The sequence below is a fragment of the Trachurus trachurus genome (assembly GCF_905171665.1).
Source record: "Trachurus trachurus genome assembly, contig: scaffold_88_arrow_ctg1, whole genome shotgun sequence".
Taxonomy (NCBI): domain Eukaryota; kingdom Metazoa; phylum Chordata; class Actinopteri; order Carangiformes; family Carangidae; genus Trachurus; species Trachurus trachurus.
The window spans coordinates 293,666-312,923 of NW_028155119.1; the positions used below are offsets into that span (position 1 = coordinate 293,666).

Below are 19,258 nucleotides of genomic sequence, written 5' to 3' on the forward strand. Positions count from 1 at the left end.
TGTTTGTTCTTCAACGTTCCTCAGCCCAGGGACTCACATACTGTACTTAAATATTAAACGTGAGACTCATTCCTCTTTAGTGTAATCATTGTCCTCTGGCAGAATCTACAAGTTCTCAGGTCATACAGAATGTCCTGATAGCTGGCTGGTCATGTCAGATTGTTTTCCTTGTTCCTTCTCCTCCTCCTCCTCCTCCTCCTCCTCCTCCTCCTCCTCCTCCTCCTCCTCCTCCTCCAAAAACACTGGCTGCCTGGAGTTCTTGGTATCCAGCAGAGTGATCACATGTCTCCTAGGCTTGAGTAAATCACACAGCACAGAGCAAGCTGGGCTGGACAAAGGAAAATAGGCTGATAGTGAGAGAGGAGAGAGGTGGTAGTGGAAGGGGGCAGGGTGGCATAGAGCACGTGTTTGAAGTGGCCCTGCTCATACCCATCCAGATGAGCCAGAGCACGTGGACTGGGGAGGGAGGGGAGGGAGGAGAGGGGAGGGGAGGGGAGGAAAGCTGTCCAAGCGGAAAACAGGCACCTCTCTAACAAGAGGCAACAGCAGCAGTGGACCCAGGCAGCCAGAAAGCAGTCAGACAAGCACACAGGTAATATACAAACCCCAACGTTAGTCCAACTTGTTTGGAAGAAAGAGTGAATAATAGACTTTATGAGCTGACTACTTGGTTCATCTTTGACTTCATCTGCTGCAGGGCTGTAGCCAAGAATTTGCAAATACAGGTGTCATGAGCCCAAGTCCTCAGAAAAGCATTACCTTGTACATAAAAAAAAAGCCACAAATCTACAGTTTCAATGCCTCCTAGACACTTTTATTTAGTCTGGAATCTGCCCCTAAAACCACATTATTTCAAATTGTCTGAATAAAAAGTCAAAAGCTTGTAAAAGTTAGTATGCTTTGCAATACAATGTGGCTACAGAACTTTCATGATGTTTTGTACATTATATAACGCTCATATTATATGAAAATAATACTTTGTAGTACTTTTACGTAGACATTTAGGAGGAGTGATTATTATAGTGATAGAAACAGGTTTTAACCTCATCGATATGTTGTAGTTTTTAGCCAGACTGGTCATGTGTTCTTATTTTACTCAATGGAACAGCAAAAATAAGTTACACTTTCTCAATTTCTGAATTCCCCCCTGCATGTAAGGGCCATATCTCAGGATTTAAGGGTATATTTACTTTTATGAGTATTGGCCTGATAGTAGCATGCTAATCTCTTACAGAAGAATGAAAAGCAGTATTCTGATTTTTTTTTTAAATCACACTAGGACTATCTACTGAGAGCAGATATGTAGTGAAATTAAATTACACACTGCAAGCACTGTATCTCTCCTTAACATTAGTCATATTGATTGTATTAGTGTAATGTTTTTCAAACATTTCTCAAAATGTTTATAGTTGTTATTGTCAGTGCTGGTTCTGAAGGTTTTTGTAGCCGAAAGCATATAAGCTATCCATGCAAGTGTTTTACTATATTCTTTGTTAAAGCCATAGTATGTAGTCCTGACATGAGCTATACTAGCTGAGTTCACAACAGTTGTATAGTTCAAAGTCCTCATTATGCTCAGTCCTCTGGACAGGAGTGACGCCTTGACTGAGAAGTGTTTCCAACTGCAGACATGTTAACAAGAGAACAACAAAGAACATAGATGAAGTGAAACCTGAATTGAAAATACTAGAGCTGCACTTTAGACCAAGTTCCCCTCCACACTGACAGTTGTTTGACCTGTGTTTAATAATTTGTCACACTGACAAATAGATAATTTTTCTGAGTGAGTGCAGACGTTCTGGAAGTGAATGATATGAAATGGAAAAAGGGATTCTGCCAAAGCTTAGGGTTGAATGAATTAACAGCACGGTGAGAGATAAATCAACCACATGGTAACTTTGTAGAAAATTCACTGTACGTTTCAGAGCTGCAGAGGCTCCAGTGTGTTTGGCACTGAGCCATGCTGACACATTACATGCTGCCAGAGCACACCTGCTGGGTTTTGGTCTCCTTCTCCTTTTCCTCCCCCCGCCTCCCCTCCCCTCCCTGAAAAAAAAAAAAAAATCTATACCCAACCCGGTTTCCTGGCAGTGTGGTGAGAAAGCCGTTGGTCCGCGTGTTTGTTTGCGTTCCCTCGGCTTCCTCTTTTCACTGAGTGCTTCAGCAGAGCACTGATAGTTAGAGCAGCGCTCCCATCCCCCCACCCCGGCATCCACGCCTCAGCATGGTGCTACATGCCAAGCGACCTGAGACGCTCCCTGACTCGCAGTTCAATCCGCTGACTTTTATTGGTGTGGCTGTTTATCACAGGCACGGTGGCCAAAGCACGCAGGACAGCAGTTTACTCATTGTAGCCATGACGAGGCGGTGAGCTGTTTGCTTTGATGGACGAATCAATCATTATCTTCACAGATTCCAAACACATTATCATATCATTACTAACAATTATGGCTTTGAGCACATGGATTACCCAGTGGTAGTCTACATGATAATCAATATTTATAATAACAAGAAACGGCTCCAAGCTTGAGATCACGAATTGTCTGCATGTTTACCAAAGATTATAGCAGCAACTGCCAACTCTTACACCCTTTAAATTCTCTGTCTTGCTTCCTAAACTTTTAAATTCTTGTTAATGGGTCAGATGGTTCTGCGCTTTATGTGTTTTCCAGGTTCTTTTTCTGCCAATTGTTCACGTGTATTCTTTTTGGTCTTTTTCACAACTAATGTTCAAGCCCTTCCCAAAATGCACTGGAAGAAAGACAGGCAGCAAAAGGCCTTGTCTGCTCACACCTGTGGGAAATTTAGTCTCCACTTGACTCGACCTGTGTTTGGATTGTGAGAGGAAATGGGAGCACCCCGAGGACACCTACACAAACACACAGAAACATGCAGACTATAGCAGAGCCACCTGCACAGCGGATCCCTCGTCGAAACAACACAATTAAAAATGTAGAAGTGGACGCATTATATAATCTGTTTCCTACTGGAAACTATGCATGGTGAAACAACAGCTACGAGCACAGCGAGAGCATGTACAAGTGTTTGCTAAAAATAACTATTCAAACTTGGACAAACATGCATTTACTGAACTTATCAGTGGCAAATACTAACTCACTTTACAACTGACAGACCCAGCAGGAGATATCTGGGAACCTGAGCATGTACAGACTGAATAAATCTTTAACTGCACATTTCTTTTTCCTCAAAGGAATCAGTCCACTTCTTAAGAAAAAAAGAATTCAAACAACATTCAGAGTTATAGGGCAAGAATTTTGAGTTTTCATTCGCAACAGACCAGATTTTACTGTGCGAAATGTGGATTGTACGAAGTTAGCATGATAGCAAAACTAGGAACACAACCTGCTCTTGCCTCAGCCGCGTGGCATATTTTAAAAATAAACACAGACATTCAGAAATGTCACAATCACAGAAGTCTTTACGCAATCGGAATATTTTCAAAACACCACAAATATCTGCATGAGAGAGGAAAGAGGAGTGTGTTAGGGAATAGAGGAACCATATAAACAGCTCATTCTGAGCCTCAACAATGTCAAAAAAAAGTGTCAAACTTTTTGTCCTGATTTTGTTGTTCTGGAACACTTCTCCATCGTCAATGAGCACGACATGTTAGGCCTCATTTTCTAGATGTGTGAGATGTTCGAGGGATTTCAGCATTAGTTAGCTGGACAACTGCTTAGACCTACAAACAGAATCTCAACAACTATTAGCATCAATGTAGCTACTGGATTTTGTCTTGAAAGTCTTGAAATCGGGTGCTTTGCATTCATGCTCCCTTCAGGATAAACCCAGTCCAAACTCCTATGATCCCTTGAATGCTCTAGCATTAGCATCTGCATCCTGCACTAGCTGAAATATACTGTATAAGATCCTGTGTGCACTGTAACCTTGGATGTACAGACAGCAAGCATTTGTTCTGGCACTTAAGATTTAAACATGTTTTCTTTGCATGATCTGAAATTCTTCCTTTGTGTACCATTTATATGCATATTCATCTGCACTTTACTTCAAAAACCACCAGTAATAGTGTGGGAATGATGCTGCAGTTAAATAGTGAATCTGAAAGGAAAATGTGTGAATATTTGATTTAATAGCCTACTCCAAAGCAGATTTTCGAGGAGTTTATATATTCATACTGGACAACATCTTCACCTCCTACACAACATGTAAATTAGTCTCTGCTAGGTCAAACTATCTTCTTTTTTTCCATGAGCAGATTTTACTACTTCTAATAAAACTCCAGGACCTAGATTTGATTCAATGTTGTTTATTAAGCATCAGCATCAGCTGCTGTGGTTTTTGACTCACGTAATACAATGTGGCATAAGTAGGCTATTTACATCTAATGCCTTTCTAAGTGTTAGAGAATATCAATATAACTCTCATGATATAAGGCTTTAGATACAGACAGTGAGGTCAGCCTAGCATTACGATCACAACCAGGGATCAAATGAAGGTAATGACATCTGCCAACCATAGTTCTGAATTTCCTTTGTTACATCGATACAAATAGGTAAAGCTATAGTGTGTAACTTCTGTTGACCCTAAAGAAATTAAAGGCTATTACAAAAACACAAGCGACTGGAAATATAAAACAACTAACACTACTACCAATAAAAAATACTTTAAAATCCAGCAAGAGATTTGTGGAGCTGATCTGTTTAATCAGTTTTGTGTAACTTATCTAGTAATGGCTTGGGTGTAACAGACATTTAAGAGACATGTAAGAGTTTAACTGCAGCTTTAATTGAAGAAATAACAATTTACCACAGCGAAATGATACATTTCCTAACTTACCAAATCACCAACTTACATCACTAAGTTAGCATCAATGAATATGTGATATGTGATGCTTTCAAGCTCTGAAGAAAACACACACAGATGTGAATACTAATTAACTAAGTTAAATTCATATTTTATGAATTGTTACACCGGCTCCCCCATAAAAAAGAGGCAGCATGTAAAAGATTAATCGAGAAGCACAATCAACCCCCAGGGGTCGCAACACAAAAGAGAGCAGATACCTAATGAGCTCTGGAATATACATGATTTACCAAGAGATGGCCTAAAGAAATGAACCCTCGCAAACATGTTGATCAATAAGAGCCCAGACAAAAGTGTGAAAGTGGTTAACGTTGATGGCTCCCTCTCTATGGTCCAAACAGACATACCTGAGCAACATAATTGATGGGTAGCACAGATATTCATGGTCTCCAGACAATGAATCCAATTGACTTTGTTGTTCCGTTCCCTCTGTGCCATCATGACAGTGACATTTGTGGTTCAAAGTGAAATATCTTGACATGTACCAGATGGAGTGCTGTAATTGTTGCTACAGATTGAAGTTCTCAAGAGGATGGATTCCAGTGAGTTTGCTAATCCTCTGACATTTCTTACAACATCACCATATAGATAGTTACACCGATCAGTCATAACATTCTGACAACCATGCCTAATATTGTGTTGGTCCCTTTTGCTGCCAAATACACAACAAACTGCTTTGCACTGTGTATTTTGACAGCTTTCTATTAGAACCGTTTCACCACTGTTCCTTCCTTGGACCAACTTCTGATAGATCCTGACCACTGCAGACCGGGAACAGCCCATAAGAGCTGCAGCTCCAGCACATGAGAGACCCAGTCGTCCTTGGAGAACTGGATCAGTTCCTTACACTTGTCCAAATGTTCACTTGCTGCCTAATACAGTGGGTCCACAGGGTCTCTGGAGCTCATCCAGAGTGATCTTTGGGCTCTTGGTTACCTCTCTGACCAAGGCTCTTCTCCTCCAACTGTTCAGTTTGGCTGGACGGCCAGCTGTAGGAAGAGTCCTGGTTGACCCAAATGTCTTCCATGTAAGAATGATGGAGGCCACTGTGCTCTTAGAAACAAGAAGTGCAGCATAATTCTTTTGTAGCCTTGCCTAGATCTGTGCTTTGCTACAATTCTGTCTCTGAGCTCTTCAGGTAATTCCTGCGACATCATGGATCTAATTTTGCTCTAATATGCAAATGAGCTGTAAGGCCTTATTTAGACAGGTGTGTAGCTTTCCAAATCATGTCCAAACTATTAAATCCAACACAGCTGGACTCAAATGAAGGTGTAGAACCATCTCAAAGATGAATAAAATAAATTGATGGCACGTGAATGATCTCCATGGATGTCACGACAAAGGGTCTGAATACTTATGATCTTGTGATATTTCAGTTTTTCTTTTAAAAATAATTTGCAAAAATGTGTAAAATTCTGGGTTTGTGCTGTCATGATGGGGTGGTGAGTGTAGATTGATGAGAACACATGATTTTCAACATAATAAATGGTGAAACCCACTGTATATCCCACCCACTAACAGGTGCGTTAGTTTTATTCATTGTAATTCACTTCACCTGGCAGTGCTCAGAATGATATGCCTGTATAAGGTTAAAACTGAAATATTTGTATGCATTTTGGATGAGATTGATTGCCATAAAATTTTGGAAACCACCATTGAGTTCACCATCACTAAGCATTGATGTTTCTGAGTGTGTGCTGTTTTATGACCAAAAACCAAGCCTTCATCTACCTCTATTACCCACAACTGTACTTTGTGGTTTGATGCAAATTAATGAATCTGATCTGCTAAACATGAACATGCTAGGATTATCACCGATAACATGATAGCATGCTGATCTTCAAATCAATCGATGTTCGAAATCTCACATAGCTACTCTTAGGAATGACTAGGGTTTTTTTTTTTTTACATGTTTAACATGCATTGAGAGTTGGTACGAATTCTACATAGATTACATCACTTTCATTTCACATTTCACAGTCATTTGATTCAGAGAAAAAATGATTAGTGCAGCTTTAAACATTTCTGTCTGTGTGTTTTACTTGAAGATTAAGAGCAGCATCACAGAGATACGGCTTGATGTGGCACACCGCTCACATACAGTCCTCCTGGACGTCGTTGTTTTCACACCTCACCTCAAACATGACAACAGTACTGAGAAAACACCCCGCACTCAGTTTGCTGGCTTTGTTCCACAATTAGCATGTGGATGAATCATCCTGAAGGGCTCATTTTATGATGCCGTTGCTGCTCTTGTTTTCATCATGGTGATAATGATGAGGAACAGAGTTATTAATACACACATTTCCTTTGGGGGGATCAGCCTCACACGGTTAGAGCGGAACTTGACAGTGCTCTGGATTTTCACAAGCTGCTCACCATTAAGTGTGTTGCTTTGGTGTCCCTTGCTTACATTTTAAGGGTAAATGGCTGTTATATTTGAGATCTGAACAGAATGTGAACAGGGAGGTTGTGTTATTTTAAAGATTGGTCACTGAAATTGATTTGAACCAAATTCAAACAATGACTGTCAGCTGGATATATTTTCGCTGAGTCACTTTAGGCTTTATAGACAAGAGTGACTATCAAGCAGAAACTGCAGAGATAAAATCATTCTTTCAGGACCAGCGTTTCCTCGACACTGACAGCTGCGGCCTATAGGTCTCATAATCCATCTTTTAGTGGAGTAATGTCATGTCAGTCAACATCCACCACACCACTCTGTGCACAGACATTGAGACGATAGAAACAAGTTTTGAAATGTGTTAGATTATATTGACAGAGGCCCCTGTAGCAAGCTATCTATTTTTATTTTTTTGATGTTGTTCTCATTACAGTGACTGATGAGGAAACATCCCAAAGTAAACGCATGTCCATTTGGCTGAAGGATCCCTGCTGTTGTTCTTCTAAACAACTCCACCCTCCCCACCCCCCTGCCTTTTTCTATTTCCCAGTGCATTGTGAGATGACAAATAAACAAGTCCAGGCGGAGGAGGAGTCCAATATCCAGCCTCCACACTGGGGATCCGTGGCTGAGTGTTTCTCAAAGCACCAGTTCTCCGATCAGCAGTGCTGAGTCACACGGTCTGTGAATCAGCCCGCACATTCAAAAACACTACATGTCATTCTAAACACATCTGTGTGTCAAGGCAATGTACGTCACAGTACATTCATATTTACATTGTGTAAAGACCGGATGACACAGAGTAAGCCTGGTCTATGAGAGAACAAATACACATGGAAAAAAAGAACACGCTAAATAATAAATAAGAACATCAACAACAGAATGCTGCCTACAATGAAAATGCTGAAATGAACTGGAATTAGGGCAACATACCTAAATGTATGGATTTTTATCAAAAATACAGTAGACAACATATATTAGCCAACATTTATTTAAACCCTCATTTACAGTAATTAATCTGCCTCTAAGTAAGGTAAAAGATACAAATTATGTGTTATTATTAGCTTTTTACTATGTTAATTTATATATAATTCTAATTTTTATGCATGACTTAATCAGTGTCTTTTTTGTTTAGTTGTCTATTTGTTTGTGTTTTTTCAGATTTTAGGTTGCATTTAACTTCTGGCCAGGGACAGCGGATGAAAATCTCCCTTACAGCCAGTAAAGGAGATTTTCATGGCTCCCGTACATAATTTCTTTTTAATAGTGTTGATTAGTGTTGCATTGTCCCTGTTAAATAAACCAATAAATCAATAAAATTTACAATACAAAAAATAATTATTCGCAAAATGGACATGAAGCATACAAGGGAACAGTTTACAGTCATGTTAATGGAATACTAAAAGCTGTGGAAAGGTGATCCAAGCAGGCTGGAGTAATCAATCTTTCCAATAGAAAATACATCTAATATAAAGCACAGCTGAGGTTAATTGGGTCAAAAGTAAGCATTGGAGAAAAGAAAATGTGACCTGATGTGAAGTCAAAAAAAGTTTTTAGAGTTTATTTTGTGTACAGAAATGCTTGCACTATCCCCTGGGGGTTTAATGAAGTATTTGGTATCGTATCGTATATTCAATAGCTGTTAAGATCTTTCACTCAAAACCACAAGTGGCTGGGCACGACTGTAATGCAGGGGGTTTGACACCAGCTGTGAACCACAAAATGGCCAGTGCCACTGACTGGGGATTTCTGCAGCTCCAGTCTCTCCTTTCATTCCCTATCATTTCTACACAGGCTGTGTTAGGACCAGCAGCATAAAGGTGGTTTCAACACATTTCAGTAAAAGTAATGTCAATTTCTGGTGGCACAATCACTATGGTGATGTTGGTGTTTTCAAAGCTGTGGACTGACTGGTCAATAATGCAACACCTAGGGCCACCACACAATTTAAAACTATTTGAGTTTGATTAGATTTAATGTAGCTTCTATGCAGACAGATATTCTATTCCACTGTTTCTTAAATCGTATAATATCAAACTGATATGTATAAAGTTAAGAAATACAAATAAGTATGAAACACAATGTAACATACAGTAAGTAAACAACACATTTGACACCATAAACACATGAAATACAGCCACATCAACACATGGGAGGCAACTTTGAATGCTCTATGCAGTGGGAGTCTGTCCTGCTGCTTCAGCACACTGTCACCATGGTGATCCCTGGGGAAAGGTCATGAGCCACCCGGCTGGGATGTCTGCAGATTGGCTATTGATGTTGATGACACAAGACTGGCTGGCACGTACTGGTCATCCTTCAGCTGGCTCGTTGTCAAACTTTGCTCTTTCAGAGGATCATTGTCACAGAGCTCTTCAGCTTCCCTGGTTGATGCTGAGCACAATGCAGCTTTGACTGATAAGTGGCACTGGAGGCTGACAGGATCGGTTTTGGAACAAAGCTGCTGATTGGTGAAATCTCATATTTTTAATTGGACATGCTAATGTTAAAACTGGTGGACACTGAAACTCGTACTAAAAAAATTATATTATTTGAGTGAACCGCTCCTCCTCCTCCTCCTCGTGTGCAATTTCAATTTTAATCTAGAAGAGCACTCCTGGTCCATTTAAAAACAGCACAAAGCATTACCCGAATTTTACAAGTGTTTAGTTAACAAGACACATCTACCCACTTAGCACATTTTCATTTATTTCACCATGTTACACTATCATCTATAAAGCTGATCTGAGACAAACCTTCATTTCAGATTTTCACACATTTATTTATATTTGGTCCATCATATGACATGTACGGTGACATATATCCATCCACTGTAGACGAGTTTATACGCCTGTGGGAAAATATTTTAATTATTCAGGCTTCAAAACCCACGGTTGTTTTCCAGATGAGAGATTTGATAAATAATGGTTCAGAGGTGGTGGAGCTACAATGAATGAGCAGCTAATAACATAAATATTTTGTTGGACCTCAAAGACCCTCAGAAGGTGTCAGTGCATGTATAATGTGCAGAGAAACATTAAATCAAAAATAATAACATGCAGCAATTTAGCATCAGTTCAACCAGAAAAACGAAGGCCACATGGGTGAAAATGAATAATATATTTAAAAAATGTATTAATAGCAATGAAAGGTTGGTATGATTTAATTTTCATGATTTAATTTTCATGCACATAAGATTGTCCCCTGCATTTAGGACAGCAGAGAAATGAACTTTGACACCTGACAGTGCCTCACAGCAAACCATCATCAAAGTGCTGAATGGCACTCGACTGTGAGGCAATTTTAGCTTAGTGGCCGCTATTGGAATTGCAAGACCCTTGACATAGTCCTGAATTCCAGATTTTTCTGAGAATCATCATCATGTTGAAATGAAATCTTATTAGAATAATTGTATTAATTAATCAAGCCAATAAAAATAAAAGGTATTGGAAAGCCAGTATTATTCAAATATACAAGGAGTCAGCAGCACATGCATCTGGTTAGAAATTGTCATGGAAATGAATGGACAAATTGAATTATTTTACAATGCATTACTGAGATCTTTCAAAAGATACACATTTGTATTATCTAGCTATACTGTATCTACACTGCATTGTTTAATAAAATAAGCATCGAAACCACCATGGGGGCTCACCTGCTAGGCCAAGTGCCTTAGTCCTTATACCTCAGTAGGGTTAGGGTCCACAAAGCCTGCAGCCCTTTGCTGCATGTCATCACCTCTCCTATTCCTTATTTCTCTCACTCGCTATAATGAATAAAAAAGAAGAAGCCAGTATTCATATAATGGCTGCATGAGTCTCAAATAACAGCCAGAAGCATGGCAAATAAACAATTAAACCTGGATTAAAAAATAAAATAAACCTTGATGGGGGTGTAATTAACTGTAGCCTACCACAGTAGCTCACAGGGTAGGATTAGTATAATGTCCATTTCCACAGCAATAATTCCATCAGTACGACAACAACAACAACTGAGTCATGCTCACTACGCTGATGCTCTCTCTCTCTTTATAACTAAAATAGTGTAAGTACTGCTGGGGAAATGTATTGAATCTATTAGGGCCCATCCACATGAATACAGGTGCAGAAGTATATGCACATAACTGTTTTATCGGTTTGGTGTTTCGTTCAAATGAGAATTTTTTTTTGGAAACGGGTCCTAAAGTGGGTAAATGATAAAGTTTTCATGTAGACAACCAAAATGCATCTATTTTGAAACAATGATGTCAGCAACTGTCGGGTCCCTCAGATACTGTGTTTGAAATGCCTTTAAATCGTCATTGATCAGCATATTTGGACTGGCACAACTCCTTTGCGCATACATCTTCTTCTCCACATTTGGTGTAGCCTGGCAGCATAACAGCGCCACACACAGGCCTGGCTGATGTACTACAGCAGGGCTATTCAATTGGCGGCCCGCGGGCCACATCCGGCCCCGAACCAATGTCCGAGTGGCCCGGCTCGTGGTGACCCAAAAAAACAAAACAAAACAAAAACAGAGGGAAACACGTTTTGCGAGAACTCGTCACGGAGCGGGGGGCTTCGCCGCGGCGGACGTCCGGACGGCCGAGGCCGAGGCTGCCCTCCGTGGTCCTGTGGTGCTACAGGTCAGCGAGACATAAGTCTCCCCGTCCGTCCGGGACCGACGGACCTCACACTCCAGCGGGCCGCTGTGGCACGACACGGTGTTTGTGGAGAGCAGCTGACCGATCCTCAGTCCTCCCATCAGCCAACAATAAACCGTGGTGGCTGGTTCATACTCCACCAATCTCTCCACTCCTTTCAGTCACACATGAGCACCGTCCACGCAGTGACAGCACGCCATGCTCCGCTGTCCTTTTTCTTTTTTCTTTTGAGGGAATGAAGTAACCAATAACTTAATTTCAACGCAACTAGCCTGCTTGCAATGGAGTAATCAGAACTGGGATAGCTACTTTTCAAAGGAATTATTTGTAATCAAATACTTTCCCAGAGTAATTTTCCCCAAAACGGCTTTTTGCTCCTTGTTTTTCACCAATCAAAATATGTTAGAGAAGAAATCTGTGTTCATTTTTAGGCCTAATTTTAAGATTATACATTTAGTGATTTACATAACCCCCTGCTGTAAACTTCAGTGGAAACTCAGAGGACAGTAGCAGGCCCCAGGAAACTTTTAGTTCCTAAAAAAACCTCCAACTCAAAGCATTAACAACTACATCTTTACTACTACTATCACTACTACTTTTATTGACTTATTCTCTTTTGTTTAGTAAGTTACAGCAACATATTATCTTGTTGCTGCTTTCTTGGCCAGGCCATGCTTGTAAAAGAGATTTTTTTTATCTCAAGCAATTTGCCTGGTAAAATAAAGGTTAAATTAAATAAAAGTTGTTTAGTAGCTAATGCTGGGTTTTAAAAATGCCCCTCATTTCTAATAACCTCCTCCTTGTTGACCGCTGAAAATGTCCGGCCCAGCTTAAGGTCTCGGTTTTAAAATCTGGCCCCACTGAATTTGTAATTGAATAGCCCTGTACTACAGTGTTAGACATTTCTTGAAACAATGCGGTTTATGGAAAACAAGAAAAAGACAATTTTGGGAAAGCTCCGTTTATGCGTGAACACAGCCTTAGACATCAGATAAATGGACATCCATCCATTTATTGTCTATACCTCTTATCCATGCAGGGGTTCGGCGAACTAAGAGAACCAGGTAGAGGGAGAACATGGAAACTGCACCCTGGGAGGCCCCGGCCAAACTCTTCTTGCTGACCACCACTCCGACATGCTGCCACCAGGGGAAAAAAATTGAAAATTTGAATTAAAGAGCTTCCACTCAGCTGTCCCACATAAAGGCCTGGTGATGGATCCTGCTACATAAAGGATTTCTGGTTTTCAGTCCATCATAGATGAACTTCGGCTCGCTGAATGACTGAGGCTGGTAAAGTGCTGTCCACGGTGCCCCATGGCAGCAGCAAAGACTGCATTCGTCTGAACTTCACAGCCCACTCAAGAGATATTTAACAGATTCACATATACACAGATACCACTATGTCCTTTGTACCATGACAGCAGAATATAAACATGGGATGTTTCTGGTAAGTGATGGAAACAGTGGCTCTGGTTGCTCATTATCAAAGCTGGGGAAATCAACTTGACTCACTCATGAACCAAAATACATGCATCACAGTGGGGGGTTGAATGCACCTATGTAGATCAGTTTGGATGTTTATGTTTATAATACAAATACATCATGAGCTGAGGCTGTGGATTCTTGGCTGTATTTGTAAGCTGAAAGCTGCCGTACTCAGCTGCTGAAAGCTTCACAGTTACAGTCACATCAAACATCACCACAATTCTGATACAAAAATTACAATATAATTCTCTATTTAGAGACAAATGTTTTCTCAAAATATTTTTCTGAATTTATCCACAATTCTACAAGTGAAGCTGGCAACTCAAGTTCCTCTAACTCTGGTAACACCATTGACCAGAACACATATTCTTAATTGGAAGTTTGCCATTCCAAAACATTTATCGTATGTATAAAACAGTTTCTTAGCCCATGAAATCGATGGAATCATGTCAAAGCTTTGGTATTGTCGGATGCTATCAGCTGTCTGGACACTGTACTTTTTGATTGACTGTTGCATTATCTTGTTGGACAATTAAAGGTTTTGTCTCACAGTAACTGTCTCAGAGTTTCCCACACCATTTCGGTCACTTACAGTTACATTGAGTAATACAACTGTCCAGTGTTGTGCCTGAACGCGTTCAATGAACGATCGTTCATGAACTCGTTCATATTTTGGGCGAACGTGAACTGAACGTAGGTATTTCTGCTTGATGAACGTTATTGTGAACGCGTTCATTCTGGCGTTTGTGAACGCCGCTCTCGACTTCGTTCAGGAGTGTGCCAGATTTCCATAGAAAACCCAGCTAAAACACACTGTAAACAGGCGTTAATATGTAGCGGAAGAACCACCCAATCTGGCAACACCTATCAGCTGTTTGGATCAGCGGCGCATAGAAGAGACGGAGTGATGCGCGTCGCGGAGCCTGTCTGTCTGGAGGAATACTGACCCAGTTGTTAGTAAAAGCAAAGATACTCTATTTATTTTATAAACCGTCTATGGTAAAAGATAGGGGTTACGCCAGGGCCACACCGGACGCGCGAGCCGTGGCCCTCCTGTTCACTCTCTGCGCGGTCGAGAAGCGCTTCTGTCCCTCAGCTGTGTGTGTGTGTGTGTGTGTGTGTGTGTGTGTGTGTGTGTGTGTGTGTGTTTCTCTCTCACGCTCTGTTTGGATTAATAAACACAAATAGGCTACAAACGTACACACATTGGACTCTTTGTCACGTTCTAACTCAGTTACCTTTTGGGTAAAGTAAAGTAGTAACTAATAGTACTGGTTAAAACTGCTAAAATAATAGCTGTCTGTGGTTCGATATGGGCTGAGGCAATAATTTTGAAAAATAACAGCTTGTAGAAACAGATTGGGGGAAAAAAGAAAAGAAAAAAGAACTATGAACTAGTTCAGTTTTGGAACCGTGAACTTAGTTCAAAATTTTGAATTATGAACTATGAACTGAACTAGTTCATTTTAAATTTTGTGAACTGAACTTTGAACTAGTTCATGTAGAAAGTGAACTTTCCCAACACTGCAACTGTCAGCTTGGGAGATTGTTAAAGGAACAATTTGCTACATAGTCAATGTTATGTTTATTTTCCAGTCTAGTCTGTCTTGAAGTAGCACAGCTCAGAGGCTGGATTATAACCTCCTGTATTGCAAATGCAACAGTGGCTGAAGCTCTGGTAAACTGTCCATACTAATATTGGCTATGTAGCAAACGCAGAACTTACAAATAACACCTTTAACTGTCCATATGTTTTTTTTTCTGTTTCTCATCTTTCGTCTCTCCAAACTAAAATATTCAACTAATGTGTATTAAGCCATTCATTTTGCACAGACATTACGTATTCCTCCATAATAATGCTAATGATATATTCCTGACCATCATCAATCCATTCAAACAAATTTATTATGCATAATTATCAAAAAAAAGAATGTATTTATCTTTACCTGATCATTTCTGACAGATCCCATCTTTACTGCAAAGAGCAGCACTGTGATTTGCTGCATTATCTTTGACAGATGTTTGATTCTAATGTCTAATTATTTTCTAAGCAAAGCAATAACCAGTAAGAAGGGGAAAGTGTGTATGTAGCCCGAGCGGTGAAGCTCAGTGGGGAAAGAAACAGTGCAGCAGAACTCTGGCTTTGAAAAGTGAGGTTAACATGTGTCCCCTCAATTTCCCAGTGGAAATTACCCCCCTGCCTGCAGATCATCAGCATGTTCACATCATTGTCACTGTGAGCAATTTAGCACTCTGACATTAGCCCTTACCTCAGAGCATTAGCCCACTGTGCCTAAGTACACCGTCACAGAGCCAGTGCGGCTGAGTGTCAATACACATAGAGGCCAGAGTGGCTGCTGAGTAAATCAACGGCATCGGAAACAAGTCTGGCTGGTCAGACGGGCTACAGCATAAACACTTTGGCCTGGTCAGACAACACATGGTTTTCAACTCCTCTGTTTCAAACATATCCCATTAGTCTTGTTAATGTCAGCTGATGTTAGGCGACACTTGAGTTTAATTATTCAATAAGCAGAATGTGACAATATCAAATGAATATAGAAAACCAGCAAGACATGTCATCTCACACTCTGCCCCCCTGTGAATACCTCGGTGTCTGAATTTCCCACCAATTCATGATGGTAATGATTCACATGCTGTGCCCATTTTTAAAATCTTTCATTCTTCCATTCTCAAATATAAGCAAAGTAAAGGTTGGAATGTGCAGCATTGCACATGATTGTAAGAAATTGCTTTTAAACACTACCACTATCGAAATATTTGCCATAAAATGTGTCTCTTGTCACTAAACAAGGACTATATCTTGAAAAACTGTCCTATTTAATCATGCTTGACTTAAGTAGAACATGCTTCCATAAGGGTTAAATAGCAAATTATTAAGAAGGAGATGCACACTGTTTGATTAATTGCTTTCCACAGCAATGAACTGTTGATTATCTGCAGGCAAAGTCCCTGCACGCTGTTTGTATTATGACCCACTTCTACCTCCAATTTCAAAACACTCTGGCAATGTAGGGCAGCAGTTACGCTGCTCCAAACCACTCAGCCAGCCAAACAATGACACACAGTAACACTGTGTAGTTGGGCAGTTTTTTTGTATATTTTTTTTTATCAAAGCAGGATGATTTGTTCCAGCAGGTACTGAGCCTGCAGGGACTCAAACAGATGGAGATTCAGCGAGAGGCGAAAGTCGCTGTGGTGGTAGCAGAACACTGTTTGGCAGAGTGAAGGTGAGAACGATCAGAAGTCAGGATGAAAAAAAAGTTAAAATAAATGAAGCTGCTGGTATGCGAACAAAAAGATGATGGTGAAGTGGCTGCTCAGTGATAGTCCAACAAAACTTAATTTCAGTACATCTGCTACAATCACACAAATCTGGAAACTACAAGATCTGGGAAATTATTATTTGTTTATAGATAGTCACATCCAGGTTTTATTTAAACTGAATAAAGTTTAAGACAGTATAAAGTTTAAGATATAATCATTTTATCAATTCAAAGTGCCATTAAACAAAAGGCATTAAAAAAACAGAGCCTCACACTTTGCATAATGGCTTATGTCAACTCTCAGGCTATAGTTCCTCCTCAGCTCGCTAAACAAGCTACCAGGCAAATATCCTCTGGTGATATGACTTTAACTCCTGAAAATGTCTGTTTCACGCCCCATTTATGTTATTTCCCACAGTTAGTTTATTTCTGATAATCGAACTGTACACTTACTGTTCGGCACCAAATGGCAAAAAGACAATGGATAGAAACACAAAATTATGTTGATGAACATGTGGCACCCTGAGCTCTGGCTATCTGGATACAACTGACACTTTGTCACACACTGAGTTTGTGTTGTGTAAATCCAGATGCTTCAGTACCACTTCCCTCTCTCAAATCTTAAGCCACTGATGCACACATTTTTTGTTGTTTGTGTAACATGTGATTTCATGTGATACAGTAAGAGACAATTTTTCCAGGTTCCCACGCATCAGAGGGTAAAAACAGCGGGAAAGCTTGTATTGTGTGGTGTGTATGTGTCTGTCTGTCAGTCAATGTATTTCATCCGGGTCAAATTGACCCAAACATCCTATGAAGGACGTAAATGCATAGGGGTATTGTAGCATGTAATATCAATATATTTTTTTTCTTTCACATGTTCTTCACATAAAATAAGCCAAGGCCATGGGGCTTCAGGTCGAAAAGTTGTATCCTTGTAGCATTTTTCTTTTAGTAATAATTTGAAACGGGTCAATTTGACCCGAACACCACATAAGGGTTAATGGAAGAAACAGGTAGATTTTGCACCATATCTTAAAGGGAGAAGCATAAACATAAACATGTATCATTCTGTTTACTTCAATTACGGATTTGTTTATAGCAGTGAAATATTCTATACAATATAGCAATATTATGTGTTATATAGATTATATAAACTCATATACGGATTTTTTTTCTCTGACCTTTAACATTAATTTAACTGCACAATTGCATTCATCCATACTTTATCTGTGCAGGGCTGCAGGGGCCTGGACAGGTCAATCACAGGGCCAGCATATAGAGACAGACAATGAACACACTCACATTCGCACATGCAATTTAGAGTGACCAATCAACCCATTGTGCATGTGTTTGAACTGTAGGAGGAAGCTGGAGAATCTGGAGAGAATCCACACAGGTGCAGGAAGAACATGCAAACTCCAGTCCCCGAATCCAGGGAATTGAACCCTGAACCTTCTTGCTGAATGGCAAAAGTATTAACCACTGAACCAGTGTACCGCCAAAATGCACAATTGTTGATTGTAATTTTTCTTAGAGCCACACAGCTGCTTGTAGTAATTTTACAGTTTGTTAAAGTTCTTCACGATTTAACAAAATGCATAGTACTTGGAAAGCCTTAGTGTTGTTTCAGCTTGTCCTGTCCTTTGGGAAAATGGGATACCATATCGGTATCAAGAGGAAAAGAATAACATGGAAATGAATGGCCAATAACAACTTAAAAAAATACTACTCTTACCGTTGGCTTAATGACGATGTTATTTGATGTACCAGAAATGTCCGGTAAATGTTTGGGGGAGATCTGTTTTCATTTGATATGGTGGGAATGGAAATAAACAGCCATTCAAACACACTGTTGGATGTTTGTGCATTAAGCTTCAGTGAGGTGCTGCAAAAAGGAAATAAGACATTTATATTTTTATGACTTATACTATGGAGAGCCACTTTAAGGGAAATTGAGAGTTGAAGAGATTATTGGTTACTCTGGCGGAATAGTCAATGTGGAGGATATATTTTGTTTTTCCAGTCTAAGTGGTCCTGATCCTACCCACCAGGCAGCTGTGCAGGGATGAAAAGTAATTTACAGCTCAATATTATCTGATGCCTTTGGTCGTTAGTGTAGTCCTGATGTGTTAGGAATTTCACAGGCCAGGTTAATAGATTAGAACTAATTCAACGAATTGGACAGACGGAGGCAATGTGTGACCGCAGTGACAAACACCTAATGTACCATTAAGGGCAATATGAGCACTTAAGTCATCACACAAACACTAACATGTAGTTATCATGTTTGGATAACACATATGATTAGTTTACACATGGGTAGGTAGCCTGGCTGTGTCAGGCAGCCATGACAATAATCTGTTGTAATTGAGGCGATTGTGGAAAATGTAGTTTTTACTGGCAAAACAAACTAACAGTCCACACATTCTGTATTTAGTATATTGTTTGACAGCCATTTTATTTTTACCCTATGACATATACAAGTCATTATACTGGAGGAAGTGCAGTTATATATAAAGTGAGGTGCATGAATAAATACATACCCTATTATATTACTGTGTGACTGGCCAGCACTTTTAAAGGG

The 19,258-nt window shown here is 39.9% G+C and overlaps 1 long non-coding RNA gene across 1 annotated transcript; it reads left to right on the forward strand.

The window, feature by feature from the left end:
- The first annotated feature begins 487 nt into the window (after positions 1 to 487).
- Positions 488 to 13,854, forward strand: LOC311008026. Its single transcript, XR_014596472.1, has 3 exons — positions 488 to 592; positions 7,803 to 7,932; positions 12,937 to 13,854. It is a non-coding gene; the product is annotated as an uncharacterized lncRNA (long non-coding RNA).
- Positions 13,855 to 19,258: the final 5,404 nt, after the last annotated feature.